Genomic DNA, 6,960 nt, shown 5'->3' on the forward strand with positions numbered 1-6,960 from the left:
GAAAAAATGAGATTAATTTTTTTTTTAAATTTTGCATTTGAAGATTAATGTTGAAATGTTGAGAATAAATGTGAACTTTCATTATTAGTGCTTAGGCATAAGAAAAAAATCAGAGGAAGGTTTTTCTCTTTTTAATTTTGAAAGTGAAGTTGAAATGTTGAGAATAACGTTGAAAAAAAATCTTCATCCCTTGATTTATTTTTTATGCCTGCATTAATATGAAAGTTTGACCTTGTCCTCGACATTTTGAATGTATTCTCTAAATTCAAAATAAAAGAAAACATCCCTCTCTCATTTCCCCCCTCATGCCCAGCCCTAATAGTCTCCTGCATTAATAAGAGCATCTTCAGACTCCAGACACTTTCACAGATAACACCACCAGCAGCCATGCAAGATAAACACCAACCTTTTTTTAGCTGACGACCAGACGCTAAGGTGCAATTACCATTGGTTCACATACTACCCAACACCATCTGTGCACACACTTGTATGCACATTTTCACGCCTGCAGCACACAATGCAGGAAAACAGAATTTAACACTCACACACACAAACAAATCATGTCCTTCACAACCTCTGTGCACTTTATATAATAATTCAGTTGCACTACACAAAACTAGAAATACTGTGTGTGTGTTTTTTTTATTGGGCAGTAAAAAAAAAAAACACAGTTATAACCTTTTTAGACACCATACAACTAATGGCAGACTAATGAAGCCATACTTTGTATTAAATTTTGACAAAAACTAGAAATGATATGTTTTTAAAGTAAACAGCATTAGACCTTTTTTAGTGAGGGTGTATTTAGGGACACATTACAAGAGAGGGACACAAAAGTGAAATCACATATCTGCTACCTGAGACACACTGTCCTTGGTTGGTCCCACACATTTGGCAGACTTGCTGAGACTGATGCCTTCTTGCCTACATCATTGATCAAATCATCTTACCTGCCGCAGCAGAGGAGGCTTAATTGTGATGTGTTTCTGTTTGAACACGCTTATTTTCTCTTGTGACGTAAATGTCAGCATGATGTCATCATATCATCACATCGCTGTAAAATATCAACAGGATTTGTCCTGAAAACCAGTGTGGCACAAGTTAAGTAAAAGATCTAGTTGTATTTTTCAAATGCAAAGTTGTGTTTGTGTGTTGTGAAGCTAAAAGCCACGTAGTTATCTGCATGAGTCTGTTCTTCATTAGTTAGCACAGTTTTCACATATCGTGGCTCGTAGGTCTGGTCTGTAAGGAACGCCAAAGCATGAGCTCTGTATTTAGTCAGATGTTATTAAATTATATCCTTAATCAGATTAGGGTTAATTAGTACTTTTACAACTTAAATCAATCAAATTTGCTAACTCTGTGCTACCCTCTAATAAAGTCTAATAATGGTCGAATAAAGGGTTTACTACTGTCTGATAAAGAACATTTTATTTATACTTTTCATATAATTTGATGAGTGTGGCTTGCAACACGTTATTAGTGTACTGTAAAATAAAGTTCCACCAATAATTCATCATGGCTGCTAATTATACAGAATTTAAATCTTGTCCTTGGGTTAGTTGGTTAAAAAGAAAAAAAAAAACCTCCTCCTAACTTCATTAGTCCCAACACAAAAGAGAGGCCAGTTAATGCTGCTCTGGTAAAAGTCCCTGGGCATACAGATAACATATTGGGGATGTCAAGAAAACTCCAGAGGCCTATAATGGCCTCACAGCTCCATTTCAAACGTGGTTAACCTTAAGGGTTATTTATCACTGGCAGGGTCACCGGGGGGCACTTAGTATTTACTGCAGGACATGCAGGATGGGGGAGAGGGGATAGAGAGGAAGCCACCCTCATCACCATCTACTGGGTACTTACTTTGCTAGCTGTATACATACATCAACACTGTTTAACTACTTGATAAAGACCAGGATACTTTACTGACATGTCTGACTCTCCTTAGTGTTAAAACTGCTGCCAAACAACAGTTAAGGATGTTCACATGTCGGCAGTGCTTTCTCAGTATCCCAGGATCATTTCCATAAGTCTACGGTTGGGAATTTCTCTGGTGAGGCGGTAATGGTCGTGAAGCAGCGCACACAATGAGCCGCAGCCAGCTGATGGGTCCCTGAATGGGACATGTGAGGACTTCAGAGGAGACTGCAGCCCTCCTCTCTTTTCTCTTTTTAGATTTGTTGCCTTTTTATCCGGGGTGCCTGTCTCCCGGAACAAACCCCGGAGCCTTCAGATGTAGCTAAACGACAGAGAAAATGGGCAATCCCAGTTTATTCAAAGCTGATTTCATCACGCCCATAAATCTCAGAGAAATCAAAGCCCATCTTATGCCCACCCCTCTCCTCTCCCTTTGTCTTGCTAATACACATTAGAGTGCGGCTGGCTGCCCACTTTGACGGCGGCCCGGACAGGATCTGGGCAAAGTTGCAAATGTGGAACCTGGAGGCACCTTTGACCTATGACCCCCGCCGTTAAATCTTGCCACTAGCGTCCGCCTTAGACCCCCGCCATGCAGAGGAATCTCCCAGATTCATTTCCTGCCTGAAACTACCTAAAAACTCACAGGGAGACGCGAAGATATATGGAATGAAGATGACAAGGAGATGAGACAGAGCAGCAGTTTTTCCTCTTCAAATAAAAATGTTTTCTGACACGCTCACTGAAGTGGTTCTTTACTTGAGTAGAAGTAGAGATACTTGTGAAAAATTACAAGCTCTGAAATGTACTCAAAAGTTTAGAAGTAACAAGTAGCCACCTAAAGAACATTTCTACCAGTTATTTTTGTGCAAAGCTAACTGAACTTCACCTTTTCTCTGTCATCAAGTCTCCCTCTCTGTCTGCTTCATCTTGATCCGTCTTTTACCTTTTATCTTGTTACGTCTTTTATGACTTGGTACATTTTTTTAACCTAATTTTTGTCTAGTTACATCTCTTACACCAGTTTCATCTTGTTACACTGTTTTTCCATCTTGTGATGTTTTTGGCTTTTATGTCTAATTACATGTTATGTTATGCTGATTTCATCTTGTTATGTATTTTATGTCTTGTTACATTTGTTTATGTTGTTTTTGTCTTGTTATGTCTCTTGCGTTGTTTTCATCTATTGACATCTTTATGTTTTTTTTTCCCTTTTATGTCGTTTTCGTCCATTTACGTTGTATTTGTCCTGTTATGTATCTTGTTACATTTTTTATGTTATTTTTGTCCTATTATTCCTATTATTATCTCTCACGTTGTTGTCGTCTGATATGTTGTTTTCATCTTTTATATTATTTTGTATCTTGTTACATCATTTGCCTCGTTTTTGTCTTGTTACATGTGTTGTGTGTAATATGTACTGATGGATACACCAATCACCTTTTCTATGTGTTATTGTCTTTCCATTTAGGTTGACATCTGTCTTGATGTTGGAAAAAAATAATTAATAACTCCCCGGAAATACATTAAAACTAAAGTAATGAGTCAGATTTGAAAAAGAAAAAGAAAATTAAATAGTTTTATCGGGCAGATATTTGTGTTAAAGTATAGGGAGTAAAAAACTGAAAAATCTACTTTAATACAGAAACGAAGTATTTGTACTTAGTTACTTTCCACCTCTGCACACTCATGACCACAAATGCACATGAGTGCACACATGCATATGCACCAGCACACAATTAAGTCACAAACACACCCAGAACAACATAAATGTATTCTATCTAAATTATGAGTGAATAAAATCCCACAAACACTAAATCATCCATCCTTCATGCTCTTTATAGCGCAGGCACACATGTGAAACGACAGCAGTCAGCTGTCAGGAGCGACCGAGCCAGAAGTATTGAGCGCAAATCTTCAACACTGCGTGGGGCGACTTGGGAAAAAAAAAAGAATATATTTCCAGCGAAGTTTTAGATGAAAGTTTAAAGAAAAAGAGCCACAATGTGTATTCACTCGTCCCAAGTGACCCTGAATAATATTTGATTCAAAACATCGCTCTCGTAACTTGAGACTTAATTAAAACAGCATGTTGTTAATAAATTAGTGCCAGCAGCAAGATTCAACCAGTCCTAATCACTGAGTAAAAAGTGAGGTGGATGCATGGGGAAAAAAAGGAAAAAAAAAATCAATTATTCACTGCTATTTTTACACACATTAAATCTGGTTCCATAAATATCAGGGAGGGACTCTGGGAAGTGGTGCTTCAGTATGGTGTTTTCTCTTCATATTTCTGTTCATCTGTCACACACACATACACACACACACACACACACACACACACACACACACACACACACACACACACACACACACACACACACACACACCTGCATACTGAAGACACACTCAGAAGCTGTGGCCACTAGCCAACAACAAAGACCTTCTAATCCAGCACTGGTGGCTAACAAGGGTTTCTATACTGGTGTGACGAGGCTACTGAGGCAAACATTTCTCCTTTAATTATACAACAGTGAGCCGGAGAGTGTCTTGCTGCATGCTCTCTGGTGTTTCAGGCCTGAGCAGAGCTCCTCCAAATTAGAGAGCAGTGTGACAGTGCCGAGATGCATCACTGTGGGGAAACACGGAGCGGCGGTTACACGGCTGCTGATCCATTTATGGGTTTCAAATACACTTCCCACATTTGAGTTGGAGATGAAAATATGCAGATAATTTGAGAGAGCTTGTGAGAGCTTGCACATACAGGCACATGAGGATAATTACACACAAAGATGGCACAAAGTTGATTTAGAAACATGATACAGTTGAGGGAAAAAAAGATTCTCCTCAGCCCAACATGAAGACATTAAATATATTTGATCATTTTGTTCATGGAAATGTGTCTTTGCTGTGACATAAGACTCTTATTAAGTGCCAGGAGACTACATATGGAGTCAGGGGGTGACAGTACAGAGAAAAATCCCTCTGTACAGTGTCAGAATTAGTGTCTTCGTGTATTTGACTGCTCCACAGTTATCATTTCTTGTAAATTCAACTGAATCACTTTCAGCTAACTCAGAACACTATTTTGGTAAATTTTATTTCAAAGCGTGTAATAGACCCACTAGTTCACAACAACAGTGTTTCTCAAACTTCTTACACCAGATACCACCTCGGAAAAGTACGGGAGTCCAACTACCACTACCATAACTGGGGTTTAAATACAATAGTGCAGGCTGACCTTCATGGTTCATTTTGCGATCATGGGGAAAAATGACAACTGTGCCTCTGTAATACACCAATGCCACTTGTATCACTTGCACCATACGTAGTGCACCGGGTGCAAAACAGGGCCCACTGTATCAACGTTTTGCCTCGCCAAGGCATGAAAAGTACATGTGTTTTCATTGAACAGTCAAGTTAGCTAAACTTAAGTGTGCAATGTTTGCTTGCACTTCGTAAATAAAGCTTGCTTGAAACATTTCAGGTGACAGTTGTGGTTTCTGCACCAAAACTACTTGGTTAGGTTTAGGAAAAGATTGTGGTTTAGTTACTGTAAACTTCTTCCTTAAAGCAATCAATGCTGACTGTTGGTTTCACACAGGAAATAAACCCCAGTCTCCCCCGTGTTAAAGTCCAATAGTTTAACCCATCCACCCTGACCTCCTCCCTGCCTGTACATAGGGAGAAGTTAGCCTTCAGGACTTTCTTTCTTTCAGTCAAAAGAACATTTTCTGTCAAAACGCCAAGATAGTTTTCTGCCAGGAAGAGCTCTCCTGACAGAAAAGCATTAAGATGTCAGGTGACACAGTGTACAGAGGAGTAGGTTGTTGTGCTTGAATGGGTCGAGTATGAGAGATCCACCCATGAGGGCAGGGTGTGACATGTGAAGCTTATTGCTGACTTTTTGCTTTCAGACTTAGTTGACTTATTATCTTCAGGGTTTGTTTTGAAAACATTTTCATTTTTATGTCACAGTTTGGTTAGGTTCAGGCAACAAAAGCACTTGGGAGAACGCCCCATACCCATAGATATCATCTGTCAGTGGGCTAAATACGCCTGAGCGGCGGATGTGATATCTGCTGGCAGATCAAATGAAGGATGGCGGTCGTGGCCTAATTGAGGGGTCAAACTGAAGTAGCTGTGTTATTTCAACCTCACTGACCCTGGCCAGTGTTCCCAGTCCCCCCCAGTGGATTTTAGAGTGGATAGGGAGTCGAGGCCAGCTGAGCTGTCGGTGTTTGGAGTAGGTGCCTTTGTTTGTCTTCCCAGCCTCAAAACCCTTCTTTGGTGACTGATGATTCAGAGTTCTGTTGGCTGCTTAAGTCTGGAAGAAGCAAAGCTAGAATTACACCTTCAGCAAACACTCCACTGTTTAAAGTTCAGGGAAGAAGGTGGACGAGATTGTTGCTCACACCAGCCAAAAGCTTCACATCCTCCAGAAGATGCCAGTTCGCAGACTCTATCTCCTCAAACAGATCAGTCCACGCCAGGATAGCATTCTCATCTGTCTGACTCTGCGGCTATTCTGGGGGGTCTGTTCCCCTGGACCGTCTGCATCCTCTGATTGGATGTAACAGCCTGTTTCCCCCCTCATCCTCTTGATTTTAAGATAACTGCGAACCAGGTTAAGTTGACACTAATCCATCTTCATTTGTCACTGATTGAAAAATGACTGAGGCCTAAATAATTTGATACAAGAGAGCCCCAAGTTGTTTGCCACAGCTGAAAATTCATTAATGGCCAGGTCCACTTATGGCATTAGGACCACCCCATGAGCTACAAGCTTTGTTGTTGTGTGTTTCAGTTGCTTCTGTGTGTTTTTATCGGCTCTTAAAGTGACTGTCATGGATTAAGATACTATGACTGACCGAGTGTAACTGTTTAGAAGGTATGAACACTTTGCTATCTTCAATTGGACCTAAATGTGCCTTTATTTTGAAAAGATTTTAAGTAACAGACATTACTTCCTATTTGCAAATTCAAGTCTAAGAATGTATGAGTAAGAATTTACAATTAGGGCTTTAAAGAGTGTTGCTGTGA

The sequence above is a fragment of the Lutjanus erythropterus genome, chromosome 19, assembly GCF_056507025.1.
Source record: "Lutjanus erythropterus isolate fLutEry1 chromosome 19, fLutEry1.hap2, whole genome shotgun sequence".
Classification (NCBI taxonomy): Eukaryota; Metazoa; Chordata; class Actinopteri; order Lutjaniformes; family Lutjanidae; genus Lutjanus; species Lutjanus erythropterus.